Source organism: Odontesthes bonariensis, chromosome 11 (genome assembly GCF_027942865.1).
Source record: "Odontesthes bonariensis isolate fOdoBon6 chromosome 11, fOdoBon6.hap1, whole genome shotgun sequence".
NCBI lineage: Eukaryota > Metazoa > Chordata > Actinopteri > Atheriniformes > Atherinopsidae > Odontesthes > Odontesthes bonariensis.
The window spans coordinates 27,085,097-27,105,632 of NC_134516.1; the positions used below are offsets into that span (position 1 = coordinate 27,085,097).

At 43.1% G+C, this 20,536-nt stretch overlaps 36 non-coding genes across 36 annotated transcripts; all 36 read right to left on the minus strand.

Annotated features, from left to right (window-relative positions):
- Positions 1-99: 99 nt before the first annotated feature.
- trnaq-cug (transfer RNA glutamine (anticodon CUG)) lies at positions 100-171 on the minus strand. The gene has a single exon. It is a non-coding gene; the product is annotated as a tRNA-Gln (tRNA).
- Positions 172-613: 442 nt separating this feature from the next.
- trnav-aac (transfer RNA valine (anticodon AAC)) lies at positions 614-686 on the minus strand. Its single transcript has one exon. It is a non-coding gene; the product is annotated as a tRNA-Val (tRNA).
- Positions 687-1,022: 336 nt separating this feature from the next.
- On the minus strand, positions 1,023-1,094 carry trnaq-uug (transfer RNA glutamine (anticodon UUG)). The gene has a single exon. It is a non-coding gene; the product is annotated as a tRNA-Gln (tRNA).
- A 1,367-nt stretch (positions 1,095-2,461) lies between these two features.
- On the minus strand, positions 2,462-2,534 carry trnav-cac (transfer RNA valine (anticodon CAC)). The gene has a single exon. It is a non-coding gene; the product is annotated as a tRNA-Val (tRNA).
- Positions 2,535-2,870: 336 nt separating this feature from the next.
- trnaq-cug (transfer RNA glutamine (anticodon CUG)) lies at positions 2,871-2,942 on the minus strand. The gene has a single exon. It is a non-coding gene; the product is annotated as a tRNA-Gln (tRNA).
- Positions 2,943-3,387: 445 nt separating this feature from the next.
- Positions 3,388-3,460, minus strand: trnav-aac (transfer RNA valine (anticodon AAC)). Its single transcript has one exon. It is a non-coding gene; the product is annotated as a tRNA-Val (tRNA).
- Positions 3,461-3,796: 336 nt separating this feature from the next.
- On the minus strand, positions 3,797-3,868 carry trnaq-cug (transfer RNA glutamine (anticodon CUG)). Its single transcript has one exon. It is a non-coding gene; the product is annotated as a tRNA-Gln (tRNA).
- Positions 3,869-4,310: 442 nt separating this feature from the next.
- On the minus strand, positions 4,311-4,383 carry trnav-aac (transfer RNA valine (anticodon AAC)). Its single transcript has one exon. It is a non-coding gene; the product is annotated as a tRNA-Val (tRNA).
- A 336-nt stretch (positions 4,384-4,719) lies between these two features.
- trnaq-cug (transfer RNA glutamine (anticodon CUG)) lies at positions 4,720-4,791 on the minus strand. Its single transcript has one exon. It is a non-coding gene; the product is annotated as a tRNA-Gln (tRNA).
- A 1,367-nt stretch (positions 4,792-6,158) lies between these two features.
- trnav-cac (transfer RNA valine (anticodon CAC)) lies at positions 6,159-6,231 on the minus strand. The gene has a single exon. It is a non-coding gene; the product is annotated as a tRNA-Val (tRNA).
- Positions 6,232-6,567: 336 nt separating this feature from the next.
- On the minus strand, positions 6,568-6,639 carry trnaq-cug (transfer RNA glutamine (anticodon CUG)). The gene has a single exon. It is a non-coding gene; the product is annotated as a tRNA-Gln (tRNA).
- A 441-nt stretch (positions 6,640-7,080) lies between these two features.
- trnav-cac (transfer RNA valine (anticodon CAC)) lies at positions 7,081-7,153 on the minus strand. Its single transcript has one exon. It is a non-coding gene; the product is annotated as a tRNA-Val (tRNA).
- A 336-nt stretch (positions 7,154-7,489) lies between these two features.
- trnaq-cug (transfer RNA glutamine (anticodon CUG)) lies at positions 7,490-7,561 on the minus strand. The gene has a single exon. It is a non-coding gene; the product is annotated as a tRNA-Gln (tRNA).
- A 445-nt stretch (positions 7,562-8,006) lies between these two features.
- On the minus strand, positions 8,007-8,079 carry trnav-aac (transfer RNA valine (anticodon AAC)). Its single transcript has one exon. It is a non-coding gene; the product is annotated as a tRNA-Val (tRNA).
- A 336-nt stretch (positions 8,080-8,415) lies between these two features.
- Positions 8,416-8,487, minus strand: trnaq-cug (transfer RNA glutamine (anticodon CUG)). Its single transcript has one exon. It is a non-coding gene; the product is annotated as a tRNA-Gln (tRNA).
- A 1,365-nt stretch (positions 8,488-9,852) lies between these two features.
- Positions 9,853-9,925, minus strand: trnaa-cgc (transfer RNA alanine (anticodon CGC)). The gene has a single exon. It is a non-coding gene; the product is annotated as a tRNA-Ala (tRNA).
- Positions 9,926-10,261: 336 nt separating this feature from the next.
- trnaq-cug (transfer RNA glutamine (anticodon CUG)) lies at positions 10,262-10,333 on the minus strand. Its single transcript has one exon. It is a non-coding gene; the product is annotated as a tRNA-Gln (tRNA).
- A 442-nt stretch (positions 10,334-10,775) lies between these two features.
- On the minus strand, positions 10,776-10,848 carry trnav-aac (transfer RNA valine (anticodon AAC)). Its single transcript has one exon. It is a non-coding gene; the product is annotated as a tRNA-Val (tRNA).
- A 336-nt stretch (positions 10,849-11,184) lies between these two features.
- trnaq-cug (transfer RNA glutamine (anticodon CUG)) lies at positions 11,185-11,256 on the minus strand. Its single transcript has one exon. It is a non-coding gene; the product is annotated as a tRNA-Gln (tRNA).
- Positions 11,257-11,698: 442 nt separating this feature from the next.
- On the minus strand, positions 11,699-11,771 carry trnav-aac (transfer RNA valine (anticodon AAC)). The gene has a single exon. It is a non-coding gene; the product is annotated as a tRNA-Val (tRNA).
- Positions 11,772-12,107: 336 nt separating this feature from the next.
- Positions 12,108-12,179, minus strand: trnaq-cug (transfer RNA glutamine (anticodon CUG)). The gene has a single exon. It is a non-coding gene; the product is annotated as a tRNA-Gln (tRNA).
- A 442-nt stretch (positions 12,180-12,621) lies between these two features.
- Positions 12,622-12,694, minus strand: trnav-aac (transfer RNA valine (anticodon AAC)). Its single transcript has one exon. It is a non-coding gene; the product is annotated as a tRNA-Val (tRNA).
- A 336-nt stretch (positions 12,695-13,030) lies between these two features.
- On the minus strand, positions 13,031-13,102 carry trnaq-uug (transfer RNA glutamine (anticodon UUG)). The gene has a single exon. It is a non-coding gene; the product is annotated as a tRNA-Gln (tRNA).
- Positions 13,103-13,955: 853 nt separating this feature from the next.
- Positions 13,956-14,027, minus strand: trnaq-cug (transfer RNA glutamine (anticodon CUG)). Its single transcript has one exon. It is a non-coding gene; the product is annotated as a tRNA-Gln (tRNA).
- Positions 14,028-14,468: 441 nt separating this feature from the next.
- trnav-cac (transfer RNA valine (anticodon CAC)) lies at positions 14,469-14,541 on the minus strand. The gene has a single exon. It is a non-coding gene; the product is annotated as a tRNA-Val (tRNA).
- Positions 14,542-14,877: 336 nt separating this feature from the next.
- On the minus strand, positions 14,878-14,949 carry trnaq-cug (transfer RNA glutamine (anticodon CUG)). The gene has a single exon. It is a non-coding gene; the product is annotated as a tRNA-Gln (tRNA).
- Positions 14,950-15,394: 445 nt separating this feature from the next.
- On the minus strand, positions 15,395-15,467 carry trnav-aac (transfer RNA valine (anticodon AAC)). The gene has a single exon. It is a non-coding gene; the product is annotated as a tRNA-Val (tRNA).
- Positions 15,468-15,803: 336 nt separating this feature from the next.
- On the minus strand, positions 15,804-15,875 carry trnaq-cug (transfer RNA glutamine (anticodon CUG)). Its single transcript has one exon. It is a non-coding gene; the product is annotated as a tRNA-Gln (tRNA).
- A 1,365-nt stretch (positions 15,876-17,240) lies between these two features.
- trnav-cac (transfer RNA valine (anticodon CAC)) lies at positions 17,241-17,313 on the minus strand. Its single transcript has one exon. It is a non-coding gene; the product is annotated as a tRNA-Val (tRNA).
- A 336-nt stretch (positions 17,314-17,649) lies between these two features.
- On the minus strand, positions 17,650-17,721 carry trnaq-cug (transfer RNA glutamine (anticodon CUG)). Its single transcript has one exon. It is a non-coding gene; the product is annotated as a tRNA-Gln (tRNA).
- Positions 17,722-18,163: 442 nt separating this feature from the next.
- On the minus strand, positions 18,164-18,236 carry trnav-aac (transfer RNA valine (anticodon AAC)). Its single transcript has one exon. It is a non-coding gene; the product is annotated as a tRNA-Val (tRNA).
- Positions 18,237-18,572: 336 nt separating this feature from the next.
- On the minus strand, positions 18,573-18,644 carry trnaq-cug (transfer RNA glutamine (anticodon CUG)). The gene has a single exon. It is a non-coding gene; the product is annotated as a tRNA-Gln (tRNA).
- A 442-nt stretch (positions 18,645-19,086) lies between these two features.
- On the minus strand, positions 19,087-19,159 carry trnav-aac (transfer RNA valine (anticodon AAC)). The gene has a single exon. It is a non-coding gene; the product is annotated as a tRNA-Val (tRNA).
- A 336-nt stretch (positions 19,160-19,495) lies between these two features.
- Positions 19,496-19,567, minus strand: trnaq-cug (transfer RNA glutamine (anticodon CUG)). The gene has a single exon. It is a non-coding gene; the product is annotated as a tRNA-Gln (tRNA).
- A 442-nt stretch (positions 19,568-20,009) lies between these two features.
- trnav-aac (transfer RNA valine (anticodon AAC)) lies at positions 20,010-20,082 on the minus strand. The gene has a single exon. It is a non-coding gene; the product is annotated as a tRNA-Val (tRNA).
- Positions 20,083-20,418: 336 nt separating this feature from the next.
- Positions 20,419-20,490, minus strand: trnaq-uug (transfer RNA glutamine (anticodon UUG)). The gene has a single exon. It is a non-coding gene; the product is annotated as a tRNA-Gln (tRNA).
- Positions 20,491-20,536: the final 46 nt, after the last annotated feature.

The window sequence follows — 20,536 nt, forward strand, 5'->3', positions numbered from 1 at the left end:
CTCTCAGCTGGAATCGTGCACTCTGGTGTCCTTTCACAACTGACTAGCCTACTCAACTCATCTTCTTTCCAGAACACAACCATGACAGCACACACCTGGAGGTTCCACCGAGATTTGAACTCGGATCACTGGATTCAGAGTCCAGAGTGCTGACCTTTACACCATGGAACCCCTTCCACAGTCAATTTACGCTCTCAGTCATGCAAATGCTCGACAATGGAAGGATTTTAGCAACGTGATTTTTTTTTGTCAATTTTTCAGTGATACTCTTACAGCTTGTATTCTCAGAATTGGCACGACAGTCAAGCAACACATTCTGTATCTTCTTCAATGGTCAAAGGTTAGAATCAGCCTGTCAAGCGGAGGAACAGGGTTCGATTCCTTGATGGAAGGTTGCCATTTTCGCTCAGCAGCTAGGGGTTTGCCAAAGTCCGTTTCAAACAACAGAATCGGAAAATCTTTTTAAAACCTGAAAAAATTGACTTTACATGTCAAGGATAGCAGATGAGGCTCCCCTCCTATCCATAATTATGAATATGTTGATGTTGCTATCATTAACGTGCAGTCATACATCTTCCCACAAGGGTGGGATAAATAATGGAGGAGCAGGTAATGTTTCCGCCCAGTTTCGAACTGAGGACCTTTCGCGTGTTAGGCGAATGTGATAACCACTACACTACGGAAACTGGAACCATGCCTATTCACTAGTGTTCCAGACGCCAAAGAATGAGGTAAGTTTTCCCAAATTTTGTTGCTCACGGAAAGTGATTTTGGAGTCGCAACAAATTGAGTCAGAAGTGGGATTGTAACACACTCCTCTGGGAGAGCATGGATAAATAGAAGCATCGTAAATGAACATGCAAGAGGAAACCAAAAAAGATTCAACTAGCAACACAGAGGTGTGACGTCACATACCACTGATCCTCTCAGCTGGAATCGTGCACTCTGGTGTCCTTTCACAACTGACTAGCCTACTCAACTCATCTTCTTTCCAGAACACAACCATGACAGCACACACCTGAAGGTTCCACCGAGATTTGAACTCGGATCACTGGATTCAAAGTCCAGAGTGCTGACCTTTACACCATGGAACCCCTTCCACAGTCAATTTGCGCTCTCAGTCATGCAAATGCTCGACAATGGAAGGATTTTGGCAACGTGATTTTTTTTTGTCAATTTTTCAGTGATACTCTTACAGCTTGTATTCTCAGAATTGGCACGACAGTCAAGCAACACATTCTGTATCTTCTTCAATGGTCAAAGGTTAGAATCCGCCTGTCAAGCGGAGGAACAGGGTTCGATTCCTTGATGGAAGGTTGCCATGTGATCGCTCAGCAGCTAGGGGTTTGCCAAAGTCCGTTTCAAACAACAGCATCGGAAAATCTTTTTAAAACCTTAAAAAATTGACTTTACATGTCAAGAATAGCAGATGAGGCTCCCCTCCTATCCATAATTATGAATATGTTGATGTTGCTATCATTAACGTGCAGTCATACATCTTCACACAAGGATGAAATAAATAATGGAGGAGCAAGTAATGTTTCCGCCCAGTTTCGAACTGAGGACCTTTCGTGTGTTAGGCGAACGTGATAACCGCTACACTATGGAAACTGAACCCATGCCTATTCACTAGTGTTCCCGACGCCAAAGAATGAGGTAAGTTTTCCCAAATTTTGTTGCTCACGGAAAGTGATTTTGGAGTCGCAACAAATTGAGTCAGAAGTGGGATTGTAACACACTCCTCTGGGAGAGCATGGATAAATAGAAGCATCGTAAATGAACATGCAAGAGGAAACCAAAAGAGATTCAACTAGCAACACAGAGGTGTGACATCACATACCATAGATCCTCTCAGCTGGAATCGTGCACTCTGGTGTCCTTTCACAACTGACTAGCCTACTCAACTCATCTTCTTTCCAGAACACAACCATGACAGCACACACCTGGAAGTTCCACCGAGATTTGAACTCGGATCACTGGATTCAGAGTCCAGAGTGCTGACCTTTACACCATGGAACCCCTTCCACAGTCAATTTACGCTCTCAGTCATGCAAATGCTCGACAATGGAAGGATTTTAGCAACGTGATTTTTTTTTGTCAATTTTTCAGTGATACTCTTACAGCTTGTATTCTCAGAATTGGCACGACAGTCAAGCAACACATTCTGTATCTTCTTCAAAGGTCAAAGTTTAGAATCCGCCTGTCAAGCGGAGGAACAGGGTTCGATTCCTTGATAGAAGGTTGCCATTTTCGCTCAGCAGCTAGGGGTTTGCCAAAGTCCGTTTCAAACAACAGCATCGGAAAATCTTTTTAAAACCTGAAAAAATTTACTTTACATGTCAAGAATAGCAGATGAGGCTCCCCTCCTATCCATAATTATGAATATGTTGATGTTGCTATCATTAACGTGCAGTCATACATCTTCACACAAGGATGAAATAAATATAGGAGGAGCAAGTAATGTTTCCGCCCAGTTTCGAACTGAGGACCTTTCGCGTGTGAGGCGAATGTGATAACCACTACACTACGGAAACTGGAACCATGCCTATTCACTAGTGTTCCGGACGCCAAAGAATGAGGTAAGTTTTCCCAAATTTTGTTGCTCACGGAAAGTGATTTTGGAGTCGCAACAAATTGAGTCAGAAGTGGGATTGTAACACACTCCTGTGGGAGAGCATGGATAAATAGAAGCATCGTAAATGAATATGCAAGAGGAAACCAAAAAAGATTCAACTAGCAACACAGAGGTGTGACGTCACATACCACAGATCCTCTCAGCTGGAATCGTGCACTCTGGTGTCCTTTCACAACTGACTAGCCTACTCAACTCATCTACTTTCCAGAACGCAACCATGAAAGCACACACCTGAAGGTTCCACCGAGATTTGAACTCGGATCACTGGATTCAGAGTCCAGAGTGCTGACCTTTACACCATGGAACCCCTTCCACAGTCAATTTACGCTCTCAGTCATGCAAATGCTCGACAATGGAAGGATTTTAGCAACGTGATTTTTTTTTGTCAATTTTTCAGTGATACTCTTACAGCTTGTATTCTCAGAATTGGCACGACAGTCAAGCAACACATTCTGTATCTTCTTCAAAGGTCAAAGTTTAGAATCCGCCTGTCAAGCGGAGGAACAGGGTTCGATTCCTTGATGGAAGGTTGCCATTTTCGCTCAGCAGCTAGGGGTTTGCCAAAGTCCGTTTCAAACAACAGCATCGGAAAATCTTTTTAAAACCTGAAAAAATTGACTTTACATGTCAAGAATAGCAGATGAGGGGGCTCCCCTCCTATCCATAATTATGAATATGTTGATGTTGCTATCATTAACGTGCAGTCATACATCTTCACACAAGGATGAAATAAATAATGGAGGAGCAAGTAATGTTTCCGCCCAGTTTCGAACTGAGGACCTTTCGCGTGTTAGGCGAATGTGATAACCACTACACTACGGAAACTGAACCCATGCCTAGTCACTAGTGATCCGGAAGCCAAAGAATGAGGTAAGTTTTCCCAAATTTTGTTGCTCGCGGAAAGAGTTTGTGGAGTTGCAACAAATTGAGTCAGAAGTGGGATTGTAACACACTCCTCTGGGAGAGCATGGATAAATAGAATCATCGTAAATGAACATGCAAGAGGAAACCAAAAAAGATTCAACTAGCAACACAGAGGTGTGACATCACATACCATAGATCCTCTCAGCTGGAATCGTGCACTCTGGTGTCCTTTCACAACTGACTAGCCTACTCAACTCATCTTCTTTCCAGAACACAACCATGACAGCACACACCTGGAGGTTCCACCGAGATTTGAACTCGGATCACTGGATTCAGAGTCCAGAGTGCTGACCTTTACACCATGGAACCCCTTCCACAGTCAATTTACGCTCTCAGTCATGCAAATGCTCGACAATGGAAGGATTTTAGCAACGTGATTTTTTTTTGTCAATTTTTCAGTGATACTCTTACAGCTTGTATTCTCAGAATTGGCACGACAGTCAAGCAACACATTCTGTATCTTCTTCAATGGTCAAAGGTTAGAATCAGCCTGTCAAGCGGAGGAACAGGGTTCGATTCCTTGATGGAAGGTTGCCATTTTCGCTCAGCAGCTAGGGGTTTGCCAAAGTCCGTTTCAAACAACAGCATCGGAAAATCTTTTTAAAACCTGAAAAAATTGACTTTACATGTCAAGGATAGCAGATGAGGCTCCCCTCCTATCCATAATTATGAATATGTTGATGTTGCTATCATTAACGTGCAGTCATACATCTTCCCACAAGGGTGGGATAAATAATGGAGGAGCAGGTAATGTTTCCGCCCAGTTTCGAACTGAGGACCTTTCGCGTGTTAGGCGAATGTGATAACCACTACACTACGGAAACTGGAACCATGCCTATTCACTAGTGTTCCAGACGCCAAAGAATGAGGTAAGTTTTCCCAAATTTTGTTGCTCACGGAAAGTGATTTTGGAGTCGCAACAAATTGAGTCAGAAGTGGGATTGTAACACACTCCTCTGGGAGAGCATGGATAAATAGAAGCATCGTAAATGAACATGCAAGAGGAAACCAAAAAAGATTCAACTAGCAACACAGAGGTGTGACGTCACATACCACTGATCCTCTCAGCTGGAATCGTGCACTCTGGTGTCCTTTCACAACTGACTAGCCTACTCAACTCATCTTCTTTCCAGAACACAACCATGACAGCACACACCTGAAGGTTCCACCGAGATTTGAACTCGGATCACTGGATTCAGAGTCCAGAGTGCTGACCTTTACACCATGGAACCCCTTCCACAGTCAATTTGCGCTCTCAGTCATGCAAATGCTCGACAATGGAAGGATTTTGGCAACGTGATTTTTTTTTGTCAATTTTTCAGTGATACTCTTACAGCTTGTATTCTCAGAATTGGCACGACAGTCAAGCAACACATTCTGTATCTTCTTCAATGGTCAAAGGTTAGAATCCGCCTGTCAAGCGGAGGAACAGGGTTCGATTCCTTGATGGAAGGTTGCCATGTGATCGCTCAGCAGCTAGGGGTTTGCCAAAGTCCGTTTCAAACAACAGCATCGGAAAATCTTTTTAAAACCTTAAAAAATTGACTTTACATGTCAAGAATAGCAGATGAGGCTCCCCTCCTATCCATAATTATGAATATGTTGATGTTGCTATCATTAACGTGCAGTCATACATCTTCACACAAGGATGAAATAAATAATGGAGGAGCAAGTAATGTTTCCGCCCAGTTTCGAACTGAGGACCTTTCGTGTGTTAGGCGAACGTGATAACCGCTACACTATGGAAACTGAACCCATGCCTATTCACTAGTGTTCCCGACGCCAAAGAATGAGGTAAGTTTTCCCAAATTTTGTTGCTCACGGAAAGTGATTTTGGAGTCGCAACAAATTGAGTCAGAAGTGGGATTGTAACACACTCCTCTGGGAGAGCATGGATAAATAGAAGCATCGTAAATGAACATGCAAGAGGAAACCAAAAGAGATTCAACTAGCAACACAGAGGTGTGACGTCACATACCATAGATCCTCTCAGCTGGAATCGTGCACTCTGGTGTCCTTTCACAACTGACTAGCCTACTCAACTCATCTTCTTTCCAGAACACAACCATGACAGCACACACCTGGAAGTTCCACCGAGATTTGAACTCGGATCACTGGATTCAGAGTCCAGAGTGCTGACCTTTACACCATGGAACCCCTTCCACAGTCAATTTACGCTCTCAGTCATGCAAATGCTCGACAATGGAAGGATTTTAGCAACGTGATTTTTTTTTGTCAATTTTTCAGTGATACTCTTACAGCTTGTATTCTCAGAATTGGCACGACAGTCAAGCAACACATTCTGTATCTTCTTCAAAGGTCAAAGTTTAGAATCCGCCTGTCAAGCGGAGGAACAGGGTTCGATTCCTTGATAGAAGGTTGCCATTTTCGCTCAGCAGCTAGGGGTTTGCCAAAGTCCGTTTCAAACAACAGCATCGGAAAATCTTTTTAAAACCTGAAAAAATTTACTTTACATGTCAAGAATAGCAGATGAAGCTCCCCTCCTATCCATAATTATGAATATGTTGATGTTGCTATCATTAACGTGCAGTCATACATCTTCACACAAGGATGAAATAAATATAGGAGGAGCAAGTAATGTTTCCGCCCAGTTTCGAACTGAGGACCTTTCGCGTGTGAGGCGAATGTGATAACCACTACACTACGGAAACTGGAACCATGCCTATTCACTAGTGTTCCGGACGCCAAAGAATGAGGTAAGTTTTCCCAAATTTTGTTGCTCACGGAAAGTGATTTTGGAGTCGCAACAAATTGAGTCAGAAGTGGGATTGTAACACACTCCTGTGGGAGAGCATGGATAAATAGAAGCATCGTAAATGAATATGCAAGAGGAAACCAAAAAAGATTCAACTAGCAACACAGAGGTGTGACGTCACATACCACAGATCCTCTCAGCTGGAATCGTGCACTCTGGTGTCCTTTCACAACTGACTAGCCTACTCAACTCATCTACTTTCCAGAACGCAACCATGACAGCACACACCTGGAGGTTCCACCGAGATTTGAACTCGGATCACTGGATTCAGAGTCCAGAGTGCTGACCTTTACACCATGGAACCCCTTCCACAGTCAATTTACGCTCTCAGTCATGCAAATGCTCGACAATGGAAGGATTTTAGCAACGTGATTTTTTTTGTCAATTTTTCAGTGATACTCTTACAGCTTGTATTCTCAGAATTGGCACGACAGTCAAGCAACACATTCTGTATCTTCTTCAATGGTCAAAGGTTAGAATCCGCCTGTCAAGCGGAGGAACAGGGTTCGATTCCTTGATGGAAGGTTGCCATTTTCGCTCAGCAGCTAGGGGTTTGCCAAAGTCCGTTTCAAACAACAGCATCGGAAAATCTTTTTAAAACCTTAAAAAATTGACTTTACATGTCAAGAATAGCAGATGAGGCTCCCCTCCTATCCATAATTATGAATATGTTGATGTTGCTATAATTAACGTGCAGTCATACATCTTCACACAAGGATGAAATAAATAAAGGAGGGGAAAGTAATGTTTCCGCCCAGTTTCGAACTGAGGACCTTTCGCGTGTGAGGTGAATGTGATAACCACTACACTACGGAAACTGGAACCATGCCTAGTCACTAGTGTTCCGGACGCCAAAGAATGAGGTAAGTTTTCCCAAATTTTGTTGCTCACGGAAAGTGATTTTGGAGTCGCAACAAATTGAGTCAGAAGTGGGATTGTAACACACTCCTCTGGGAGAGCATGGATAAATAGAATCATCGTAAATGAACATGCAAGAGGAAACCAAAAAAGATTCAACTAGCAACACAGAGGTGTGACGTCACATACCACAGATCCTCTCAGCTGGAATCGTGCACTCTGGTGTCCTTTCACAACTGACTAGCCTACTCAACTCATCTACTTTCCAGAACGCAACCATGAAAGCACACACCTGAAGGTTCCACCGAGATTTGAACTCGGATCACTGGATTCAGAGTCCAGAGTGCTGACCTTTACACCATGGAACCCCTTCCACAGTCAATTTACGCTCTCAGTCATGCAAATGCTCGACAATGGAAGGATTTTAGCAACGTGATTTTTTTTTGTCAATTTTTCAGTGATACTCTTACAGCTTGTATTCTCAGAATTGGCACGACAGTCAAGCAACACATTCTGTATCTTCTTCAAAGGTCAAAGTTTAGAATCCGCCTGTCAAGCGGAGGAACAGGGTTCGATTCCTTGATGGAAGGTTGCCATTTTCGCTCAGCAGCTAGGGGTTTGCCAAAGTCCGTTTCAAACAACAGCATCGGAAAATCTTTTTAAAACCTGAAAAAATTGACTTTACATGTCAAGAATAGCAGATGAGGGGGCTCCCCTCCTATCCATAATTATGAATATGTTGATGTTGCTATCATTAACGTGCAGTCATACATCTTCACACAAGGATGAAATAAATAATGGAGGAGCAAGTAATGTTTCCGCCCAGTTTCGAACTGAGGACCTTTCGCGTGTTAGGCGAATGTGATAACCACTACACTACGGAAACTGAACCCATGCCTAGTCACTAGTGATCCGGAAGCCAAAGAATGAGGTAAGTTTTCCCAAATTTTGTTGCTCGCGGAAAGAGTTTGTGGAGTTGCAACAAATTGAGTCAGAAGTGGGATTGTAACACACTCCTCTGGGAGAGCATGGATAAATAGAATCATCGTAAATGAACATGCAAGAGGAAACCAAAAAAGATTCAACTAGCAACACAGAGGTGTGACATCACATACCATAGATCCTCTCAGCTGGAATCGTGCACTCTGGTGTCCTTTCACAACTGACTAGCCTACTCAACTCATCTTCTTTCCAGAACACAACCATGACAGCACACACCTGGAGGTTCCACCGAGATTTGAACTCGGATCACTGGATTCAGAGTCCAGAGTGCTGACCTTTACACCATGGAACCCCTTCCACAGTCAATTTACGCTCTCAGTCATGCAAATGCTCGACAATGGAAGGATTTTAGCAACGTGATTTTTTTTTGTCAATTTTTCAGTGATACTCTTACAGCTTGTATTCTCAGAATTGGCACGACAGTCAAGCAACACATTCTGTATCTTCTTCAATGGTCAAAGGTTAGAATCCGCCTGTCAAGCGGAGGAACAGGGTTCGATTCCTTGATGGAAGGTTGCCATTTTCGCTCAGCAGCTAGGGGTTTGCCAAAGTCCGTTTCAAACAACAGCATCGGAAAATCTTTTTAAAACCTGAAAAAATTGACTTTACATGTCAAGGATAGCAGATGAGGCTCCCCTCCTATCCATAATTATGAATATGTTGATGTTGCTATCATTAACGTGCAGTCATACATCTTCACACAAGGATGAAATAAATAATGGAGGAGCAAGTAATGTTTCCGCCCAGTTTCGAACTGAGGACCTTTCATGTGTTAGGCGAACGTGATAACCGCTACACTATGGAAACTGAACACATGCCTATTCACTAGTGTTCCCGACGCCAAAGAATGAGGTAAGTTTTCCCAAATTATGTTGCTCACGGAAAGTGATTTTGGAGTCGCAACAAACTGAGTCAGAAGTGGGATTGTAACACACTCCTCTGGGAGAGCATGGATAAATAGAAGCATCGTAAATGAACATGCAAGAGGAAACCAAAAGAGATTCAACTAGCAACACAGAGGTGTGACATCACATACCATTGATCCTCTCAGCTGGAATCGTGCACTCTGGTGTCCTTTCACAACTGACTAGCCTACTCAACTCATCTTCTTTCCAGAACACAACCATGACAGCACACACCTGGAAGTTCCACCGAGATTTGAACTCGGATCACTGGATTCAGAGTCCAGAGTGCTGACCTTTACACCATGGAACCCCTTCCACAGTCAATTTACGCTCTCAGTCATGCAAATGCTCGACAATGGAAGGATTTTAGCAACGTGATTTTTTTTTGTCAATTTTTCAGTGATACTCTTACAGCTTGTATTCTCAGAATTGGCACGACAGTCAAGCAACACATTCTGTATCTTCTTCAAAGGTCAAAGTTTAGAATCCGCCTGTCAAGCGGAGGAACAGGGTTCGATTCCTTGATGGAAGGTTGCCATTTTCGCTCAGCAGCTAGGGGTTTGCCAAAGTCCGTTTCAAACAACAGCATCGGAAAATCTTTTTAAAACCTGAAAAAATTTACTTTACATGTCAAGAATAGCAGATGAAGCTCCCCTCCTATCCATAATTATGAATATGTTGATGTTGCTATCATTAACGTGCAGTCATACATCTTCACACAAGGATGAAATAAATAAAGGAGGGGCAAGTAATGTTTCCGCCCAGTTTTGAACTGAGGACCTTTCGCGTGCGAGGCGAATGTGATAACCACTACACTACGGAAACTGGAACCATGCCTATTCACTAGTGTTCCGGACGCCAAAGAATGAGGTAAGTTTTCCCAAATTTTGTTGCTCACGGAAAGTGATTTTGGAGTCGCAACAAATTGAGTCAGAAGTGGGATTGTAACACACTCCTCTGGGAGAGCATGGATAAATAGAATCATCGTAAATGAACATGCAAGAGGAAACCAAAAAAGATTCAACTAGCAACACAGAGGTGTGACGTCACATACCACAGATCCTCTCAGCTGGAATCGTGCACTCTGGTGTCCTTTCACAACTGACTAGCCTACTCAACTCATCTACTTTCCAGAACGCAACCATGAAAGCACACACCTGAAGGTTCCACCGAGATTTGAACTCGGATCACTGGATTCAGAGTCCAGAGTGCTGACCTTTACACCATGGAACCCCTTCCACAGTCAATTTACGCTCTCAGTCATGCAAATGCTCGACAATGGAAGGATTTTAGCAACGTGATTTTTTTTTGTCAATTTTTCAGTGATACTCTTACAGCTTGTATTCTCAGAATTGGCACGACAGTCAAGCAACACATTCTGTATCTTCTTCAAAGGTCAAAGTTTAGAATCCGCCTGTCAAGCGGAGGAACAGGGTTCGATTCCTTGATGGAAGGTTGCCATTTTCGCTCAGCAGCTAGGGGTTTGCCAAAGTCCGTTTCAAACAACAGCATCGGAAAATCTTTTTAAAACCTGAAAAAATTGACTTTACATGTCAAGAATAGCAGATGAGGCTCCCCTCCTATCCATAATTATGAATATGTTGATGTTGCTATCATTAACGTGCAGTCATACATCTTCACACAAGGATGAAATAAATAATGGAGGAGCAAGTAATGTTTCCGCCCAGTTTCGAACTGAGGACCTTTCGCGTGTTAGGCGAATGTGATAACCACTACACTACGGAAACTGAACCCATGCCTAGTCACTAGTGATCCGGAAGCCAAAGAATGAGGTAAGTTTTCCCAAATTTTGTTGCTCGCGGAAAGAGTTTGTGGAGTTGCAACAAATTGAGTCAGAAGTGGGATTGTAACACACTCCTCTGGGAGAGCATGGATAAATAGAATCATCGTAAATGAACATGCAAGAGGAAACCAAAAAAGATTCAACTAGCAACACAGAGGTGTGACATCACATACCATAGATCCTCTCAGCTGGAATCGTGCACTCTGGTGTCCTTTCACAACTGACTAGCCTACTCAACTCATCTTCTTTCCAGAACACAACCATGACAGCACACACCTGGAGGTTCCACCGAGATTTGAACTCGGATCACTGGATTCAGAGTCCAGAGTGCTGACCTTTACACCATGGAACCCCTTCCACAGTCAATTTACGCTCTCAGTCATGCAAATGCTCGACAATGGAAGGATTTTAGCAACGTGATTTTTTTTTGTCAATTTTTCAGTGATACTCTTACAGCTTGTATTCTCAGAATTGGCACGACAGTCAAGCAACACATTCTGTATCTTCTTCAATGGTCAAAGGTTAGAATCAGCCTGTCAAGCGGAGGAACAGGGTTCGATTCCTTGATGGAAGGTTGCCATTTTCGCTCAGCAGCTAGGGGTTTGCCAAAGTCCGTTTCAAACAACAGCATCGGAAAATCTTTTTAAAACCTGAAAAAATTGACTTTACATGTCAAGGATAGCAGATGAGGCTCCCCTCCTATCCATAATTATGAATATGTTGATGTTGCTATCATTAACGTGCAGTCATACATCTTCCCACAAGGGTGGGATAAATAATGGAGGAGCAGGTAATGTTTCCGCCCAGTTTCGAACTGAGGACCTTTCGCGTGTTAGGCGAATGTGATAACCACTACACTACGGAAACTGGAACCATGCCTATTCACTAGTGTTCCAGACGCCAAAGAATGAGGTAAGTTTTCCCAAATTTTGTTGCTCACGGAAAGTGATTTTGGAGTCGCAACAAATTGAGTCAGAAGTGGGATTGTAACACACTCCTCTGGGAGAGCATGGATAAATAGAAGCATCGTAAATGAACATGCAAGAGGAAACCAAAAAAGATTCAACTAGCAACACAGAGGTGTGACGTCACATACCACTGATCCTCTCAGCTGGAATCGTGCACTCTGGTGTCCTTTCACAACTGACTAGCCTACTCAACTCATCTACTTTCCAGAACGCAACCATGAAAGCACACACCTGAAGGTTCCACCGAGATTTGAACTCGGATCACTGGATTCAGAGTCCAGAGTGCTGACCTTTACACCATGGAACCCCTTCCACAGTCAATTTACGCTCTCAGTCATGCAAATGCTCGACAATGGAAGGATTTTAGCAACGTGATTTTTTTTTGTCAATTTTTCAGTGATACTCTTACAGCTTGTATTCTCAGAATTGGCACGACAGTCAAGCAACACATTCTGTATCTTCTTCAAAGGTCAAAGTTTAGAATCCGCCTGTCAAGCGGAGGAACAGGGTTCGATTCCTTGATGGAAGGTTGCCATTTTCGCTCAGCAGCTAGGGGTTTGCCAAAGTCCGTTTCAAACAACAGCATCGGAAAATCTTTTTAAAACCTGAAAAAATTGACTTTACATGTCAAGAATAGCAGATGAGGCTCCCCTCCTATCCATAATTATGAATATGTTGATGTTGCTATCATTAACGTGCAGTCATACATCTTCACACAAGGATGAAATAAATAATGGAGGAGCAAGTAATGTTTCCGCCCAGTTTCGAACTGAGGACCTTTCGCGTGTTAGGCGAATGTGATAACCACTACACTACGGAAACTGAACCCATGCCTAGTCACTAGTGATCCGGAAGCCAAAGAATGAGGTAAGTTTTCCCAAATTTTGTTGCTCGCGGAAAGAGTTTGTGGAGTTGCAACAAATTGAGTCAGAAGTGGGATTGTAACACACTCCTCTGGGAGAGCATGGATAAATAGAATCATCGTAAATGAACATGCAAGAGGAAACCAAAAAAGATTCAACTAGCAACACAGAGGTGTGACGTCACATACCACTGATCCTCTCAGCTGGAATCGTGCACTCTGGTGTCCTTTCACAACTGACTAGCCTACTCAACTCATCTTCTTTCCAGAACACAACCATGACAGCACACACCTGAAGGTTCCACCGAGATTTGAACTCGGATCACTGGATTCAAAGTCCAGAGTGCTGACCTTTACACCATGGAACCCCTTCCACAGTCAATTTGCGCTCTCAGTCATGCAAATGCTCGACAATGGAAGGATTTTGGCAACGTGATTTTTTTTTGTCAATTTTTCAGTGATACTCTTACAGCTTGTATTCTCAGAATTGGCACGACAGTCAAGCAACACATTCTGTATCTTCTTCAATGGTCAAAGGTTAGAATCCGCCTGTCAAGCGGAGGAACAGGGTTCGATTCCTTGATGGAAGGTTGCCATGTGATCGCTCAGCAGCTAGGGGTTTGCCAAAGTCCGTTTCAAACAACAGCATCGGAAAATCTTTTTAAAACCTTAAAAAATTGACTTTACATGTCAAGAATAGCAGATGAGGCTCCCCTCCTATCCATAATTATGAATATGTTGATGTTGCTATCATTAACGTGCAGTCATACATCTTCACACAAGGATGAAATAAATAATGGAGGAGCAAGTAATGTTTCCGCCCAGTTTCGAACTGAGGACCTTTCGTGTGTTAGGCGAACGTGATAACCGCTACACTATGGAAACTGAACCCATGCCTATTCACTAGTGTTCCCGACGCCAAAGAATGAGGTAAGTTTTCCCAAATTTTGTTGCTCACGGAAAGTGATTTTGGAGTCGCAACAAATTGAGTCAGAAGTGGGATTGTAACACACTCCTCTGGGAGAGCATGGATAAATAGAAGCATCGTAAATGAACATGCAAGAGGAAACCAAAAGAGATTCAACTAGCAACACAGAGGTGTGACATCACATACCATAGATCCTCTCAGCTGGAATCGTGCACTCTGGTGTCCTTTCACAACTGACTAGCCTACTCAACTCATCTACTTTCCAGAACGCAACCATGACAGCACACACCTGGAGGTTCCACCGAGATTTGAACTCGGATCACTGGATTCAGAGTCCAGAGTGCTGACCTTTACACCATGGAACCCCTTCCACAGTCAATTTACGCTCTCAGTCATGCAAATGCTCGACAATGGAAGGATTTTAGCAACGTGATTTTTTTTGTCAATTTTTCAGTGATACTCTTACAGCTTGTATTCTCAGAATTGGCACGACAGTCAAGCAACACATTCTGTATCTTCTTCAATGGTCAAAGGTTAGAATCCGCCTGTCAAGCGGAGGAACAGGGTTCGATTCCTTGATGGAAGGTTGCCATTTTCGCTCAGCAGCTAGGGGTTTGCCAAAGTCCGTTTCAAACAACAGCATCGGAAAATCTTTTTAAAACCTTAAAAAATTGACTTTACATGTCAAGAATAGCAGATGAGGCTCCCCTCCTATCCATAATTATGAATATGTTGATGTTGCTATAATTAACGTGCAGTCATACATCTTCACACAAGGATGAAATAAATAAAGGAGGGGCAAGTAATGTTTCCGCCCAGTTTCGAACTGAGGACCTTTCGCGTGTGAGGTGAATGTGATAACCACTACACTACGGAAACTGGAACCATGCCTAGTCACTAGTGTTCCGGACGCCAAAGAATGAGGTAAGTTTTCCCAAATTTTGTTGCTCACGGAAAGTGATTTTGGAGTCGCAACAAATTGAGTCAGAAGTGGGATTGTAACACACTCCTCTGGGAGAGCATGGATAAATAGAATCATCGTAAATGAACATGCAAGAGGAAACCAAAAAAGATTCAACTAGCAACACAGAGGTGTGACGTCACATACCACAGATCCTCTCAGCTGGAATCGTGCACTCTGGTGTCCTTTCACAACTGACTAGCCTACTCAACTCATCTACTTTCCAGAACGCAACCATGAAAGCACACACCTGAAGGTTCCACCGAGATTTGAACTCGGATCACTGGATTCAGAGTCCAGAGTGCTGACCTTTACACCATGGAACCCCTTCCACAGTCAATTTACGCTCTCAGTCATGCAAATGCTCGACAATGGAAGGATTTTAGCAACGTGATTTTTTTTTGTCAATTTTTCAGTGATACTCTTACAGCTTGTATTCTCAGAATTGGCACGACAGTCAAGCAACACATTCTGTATCTTCTTCAAAGGTCAAAGTTTAGAATCCGCCTGTCAAGCGGAGGAACAGGGTTCGATTCCTTGATGGAAGGTTGCCATTTTCGCTCAGCAGCTAGGGGTTTGCCAAAGTCCGTTTCAAACAACAGCATCGGAAAATCTTTTTAAAACCTGAAAAAATTGACTTTACATGTCAAGAATAGCAGATGAGGGGGCTCCCCTCCTATCCATAATTATGAATATGTTGATGTTGCTATCATTAACGTGCAGTCATACATCTTCACACAAGGATGAAATAAATAATGGAGGAGCAAGTAATGTTTCCGCCCAGTTTCGAACTGAGGACCTTTCGCGTGTTAGGCGAATGTGATAACCACTACACTACGGAAACTGAACCCATGCCTAGTCACTAGTGATCCGGAAGCCAAAGAATGAGGTAAGTTTTCCCAAATTTTGTTGCTCGCGGAAAGAGTTTGTGGAGTTGCAACAAATTGAGTCAGAAGTGGGATTGTAACACACTCCTCTGGGAGAGCATGGATAAATAGAATCATCGTAAATGAACATGCAAGAGGAAACCAAAAAAGATTCAACTAGCAACACAGAGGTGTGACATCACATACCATAGATCCTCTCAGCTGGAATCGTGCACTCTGGTGTCCTTTCACAACTGACTAGCCTACTCAACTCATCTTCTTTCCAGAACACAACCATGACAGCACACACCTGGAGGTTCCACCGAGATTTGAACTCGGATCACTGGATTCAGAGTCCAGAGTGCTGACCTTTACACCATGGAACCCCTTCCACAGTCAATTTACGCTCTCAGTCATGCAAATGCTCGACAATGGAAGGATTTTAGCAACGTGATTTTTTTTTGTCAATTTTTCAGTGATACTCTTACAGCTTGTATTCTCAGAATTGGCACGACAGTCAAGCAACACATTCTGTATCTTCTTCAATGGTCAAAGGTTAGAATCCGCCTGTCAAGCGGAGGAACAGGGTTCGATTCCTTGATGGAAGGTTGCCATTTTCGCTCAGCAGCTAGGGGTTTGCCAAAGTCCGTTTCAAACAACAGCATCGGAAAATCTTTTTAAAACCTGAAAAAATTGACTTTACATGTCAAGGATAGCAGATGAGGCTCCCCTCCTATCCATAATTATGAATATGTTGATGTTGCTATCATTAACGTGCAGTCATACATCTTCACACAAGGATGAAATAAATAATGGAGGAGCAAGTAATGTTTCCGCCCAGTTTCGAACTGAGGACCTTTCATGTGTTAGGCGAACGTGATAACCGCTACACTATGGAAACTGAACACATGCCTATTCACTAGTGTTCCCGACGCCAAAGAATGAGGTAAGTTTTCCCAAATTATGTTGCTCACGGAAAGTGATTTTGGAGTCGCAACAAACTGAGTCAGAAGTGGGATTGTAACACACTCCTCTGGGAGAGCATGGATAAATAGAAGCATCGTAAATGAACATGCAAGAGGAAACCAAAAGAGATTCAACTAGCAACACAGAGGTGTGACATCACATACCATTGATCCTCTCAGCTGGAATCGTGCACTCTGGTGTCCTTTCACAACTGACTAGCCTACTCAACTCATCTTCTTTCCAGAACACAACCATGACAGCACACACCTGGAAGTTCCACCGAGATTTGAACTCGGATCACTGGATTCAGAGTCCAGAGTGCTGACCTTTACACCATGGAACCCCTTCCACAGTCAATTTACGCTCTCAGTCATGCAAATGCTCGACAATGGAAGGATTTTAGCAACGTGATTTTTTTTTGTCAATTTTTCAGTGATACTCTTACAGCTTGTATTCTCAGAATTGGCACGACAGTCAAGCAACACATTCTGTATCTTCTTCAAAGGTCAAAGTTTAGAATCCGCCTGTCAAGCGGAGGAACAGGGTTCGATTCCTTGATGGAAGGTTGCCATTTTCGCTCAGCAGCTAGGGGTTTGCCAAAGTCCGTTTCAAACAACAGCATCGGAAAATCTTTTTAAAACCTGAAAAAATTTACTTTACATGTCAAGAATAGCAGATGAAGCTCCCCTCCTATCCATAATTATGAATATGTTGATGTTGCTATCATTAACGTGCAGTCATACATCTTCACACAAGGATGAAATAAATAAAGGAGGGGCAAGTAATGTTTCCGCCCAGTTTTGAACTGAGGACCTTTCGCGTGTGAGGCGAATGTGATAACCACTACACTACGGAAACTGGAACCATGCCTATTCACTAGTGTTCCGGACGCCAAAGAATGAGGTAAGTTTTCCCAAATTTTGTTGCTCACGGAAAGTGATTTTGGAGTCGCAACAAATTGAGTCAGAAGTGGGATTGTAACACACTCCTCTGGGAGAGCATGGATAAATAGAATCATCGTAAATGAACATGCAAGAGGAAACCAAAAAAGATTCAACTAGCAACACAGAGGTGTGACGTCACATACCACAGATCCTCTCAGCTGGAATCGTGCACTCTGGTGTCCTTTCACAACTGACTAGCCTACTCAACTCATCTACTTTCCAGAACGCAACCATGAAAGCACACACCTGAAGGTTCCACCGAGATTTGAACTCGGATCACTGGATTCAGAGTCCAGAGTGCTGACCTTTACACCATGGAACCCCTTCCACAGTCAATTTACGCTCTCAGTCATGCAAATGCTCGACAATGGAAGGATTTTAGCAACGTGATTTTTTTTTGTCAATTTTTCAGTGATACTCTTACAGCTTGTATTCTCAGAATTGGCACGACAGTCAAGCAACACATTCTGTATCTTCTTCAAAGGTCAAAGTTTAGAATCCGCCTGTCAAGCGGAGGAACAGGGTTCGATTCCTTGATGGAAGGTTGCCATTTTCGCTCAGCAGCTAGGGGTTTGCCAAAGTCCGTTTCAAACAACAGCATCGGAAAATCTTTTTAAAACCTGAAAAAATTGACTTTACATGTCAAGAATAGCAGATGAGGCTCCCCTCCTATCCATAATTATGAATATGTTGATGTTGCTATCATTAACGTGCAGTCATACATCTTCACACAAGGATGAAATAAATAATGGAGGAGCAAGTAATGTTTCCGCCCAGTTTCGAACTGAGGACCTTTCGCGTGTTAGGCGAATGTGATAACCACTACACTACGGAAACTGAACCCATGCCTAGTCACTAGTGATCCGGAAGCCAAAGAATGAGGTAAGTTTTCCCAAATTTTGTTGCTCGCGGAAAGAGTTTGTGGAGTTGCAACAAATTGAGTCAGAAGTGGGATTGTAACACACTCCTCTGGGAGAGCATGGATAAATAGAATCATCGTAAATGAACATGCAAGAGGAAACCAAAAAAGATTCAACTAGCAACACAGAGGTGTGACATCACATACCATAGATCCTCTCAGCTGGAATCGTGCACTCTGGTGTCCTTTCACAACTGACTAGCCTACTCAACTCATCTTCTTTCCAGAACACAACCATGACAGCACACACCTGGAGGTTCCACCGAGATTTGAACTCGGATCACTGGATTCAGAGTCCAGAGTGCTGACCTTTACACCATGGAACCCCTTCCACAGTCAATTTACGCTCTCAGTCATGCAAATGCTCGACAATGGAAGGATTTTAGCAACGTGATTTTTTTTTGTCAATTTTTCAGTGATACTCTTACAGCTTGTATTCTCAGAATTGGCACGACAGTCAAGCAACACATTCTGTATCTTCTTCAATGGTCAAAGGTTAGAATCAGCCTGTCAAGCGGAGGAACAGGGTTCGATTCCTTGATGGAAGGTTGCCATTTTCGCTCAGCAGCTAGGGGTTTGCCAAAGTCCGTTTCAAACAACAGCATCGGAAAATCTTTTTAAAACCTGAAAAAATTGACTTTACATGTCAAGGATAGCAGATGAGGCTCCCCTCCTATCCATAATTATGAATATGTTGATGTTGCTATCATTAACGTGCAGTCATACATCTTCCCACAAGGGTGGGATAAATAATGGAGGAGCAGGTAATGTTTCCGCCCAGTTTCGAACTGAGGACCTTTCGCGTGTTAGGCGAATGTGATAACCACTACACTACGGAAACTGGAACCATGCCTATTCACTAGTGTTCCAGACGCCAAAGAATGAGGTAAGTTTTCCCAAATTTTGTTGCTCACGGAAAGTGATTTTGGAGTCGCAACAAATTGAGTCAGAAGTGGGATTGTAACACACTCCTCTGGGAGAGCATGGATAAATAGAAGCATCGTAAATGAACATGCAAGAGGAAACCAAAAAAGATTCAACTAGCAACACAGAGGTGTGACGTCACATACCACTGATCCTCTCAGCTGGAATCGTGCACTCTGGTGTCCTTTCACAACTGACTAGCCTACTCAACTCATCTACTTTCCAGAACGCAACCATGAAAGCACACACCTGAAGGTTCCACCGAGATTTGAACTCGGATCACTGGATTCAGAGTCCAGAGTGCTGACCTTTACACCATGGAACCCCTTCCACAGTCAATTTACGCTCTCAGTCATGCAAATGCTCGACAATGGAAGGATTTTAGCAACGTGATTTTTTTTTGTCAATTTTTCAGTGATACTCTTACAGCTTGTATTCTCAGAATTGGCACGACAGTCAAGCAACACATTCTGTATCTTCTTCAAAGGTCAAAGTTTAGAATCCGCCTGTCAAGCGGAGGAACAGGGTTCGATTCCTTGATGGAAGGTTGCCATTTTCGCTCAGCAGCTAGGGGTTTGCCAAAGTCCGTTTCAAACAACAGCATCGGAAAATCTTTTTAAAACCTGAAAAAATTGACTTTACATGTCAAGAATAGCAGATGAGGCTCCCCTCCTATCCATAATTATGAATATGTTGATGTTGCTATCATTAACGTGCAGTCATACATCTTCACACAAGGATGAAATAAATAATGGAGGAGCAAGTAATGTTTCCGCCCAGTTTCGAACTGAGGACCTTTCGCGTGTTAGGCGAATGTGATAACCACTACACTACGGAAACTGAACCCATGCCTAGTCACTAGTGATCCGGAAGCCAAAGAATGAGGTAAGTTTTCCCAAATTTTGTTGCTCGCGGAAAGAGTTTGTGGAGTTGCAACAAATTGAGTCAGAAGTGGGATTGTAACACACTCCTCTGGGAGAGCATGGATAAATAGAATCATCGTAAATGAACATGCAAGAGGAAACCAAAAAAGATTCAACTAGCAACACAGAGGTGTGACGTCACATACCACTGATCCTCTCAGCTGGAATCGTGCACTCTGGTGTCCTTTCACAACTGACTAGCCTACTCAACTCATCTTCTTTCCAGAACACAACCATGACAGCACACACCTGAAGGTTCCACCGAGATTTGAACTCGGATCACTGGATTCAAAGTCCAGAGTGCTGACCTTTACACCATGGAACCCCTTCCACAGTCAATTTGCGCTCTCAGTCATGCAAATGCTCGACAA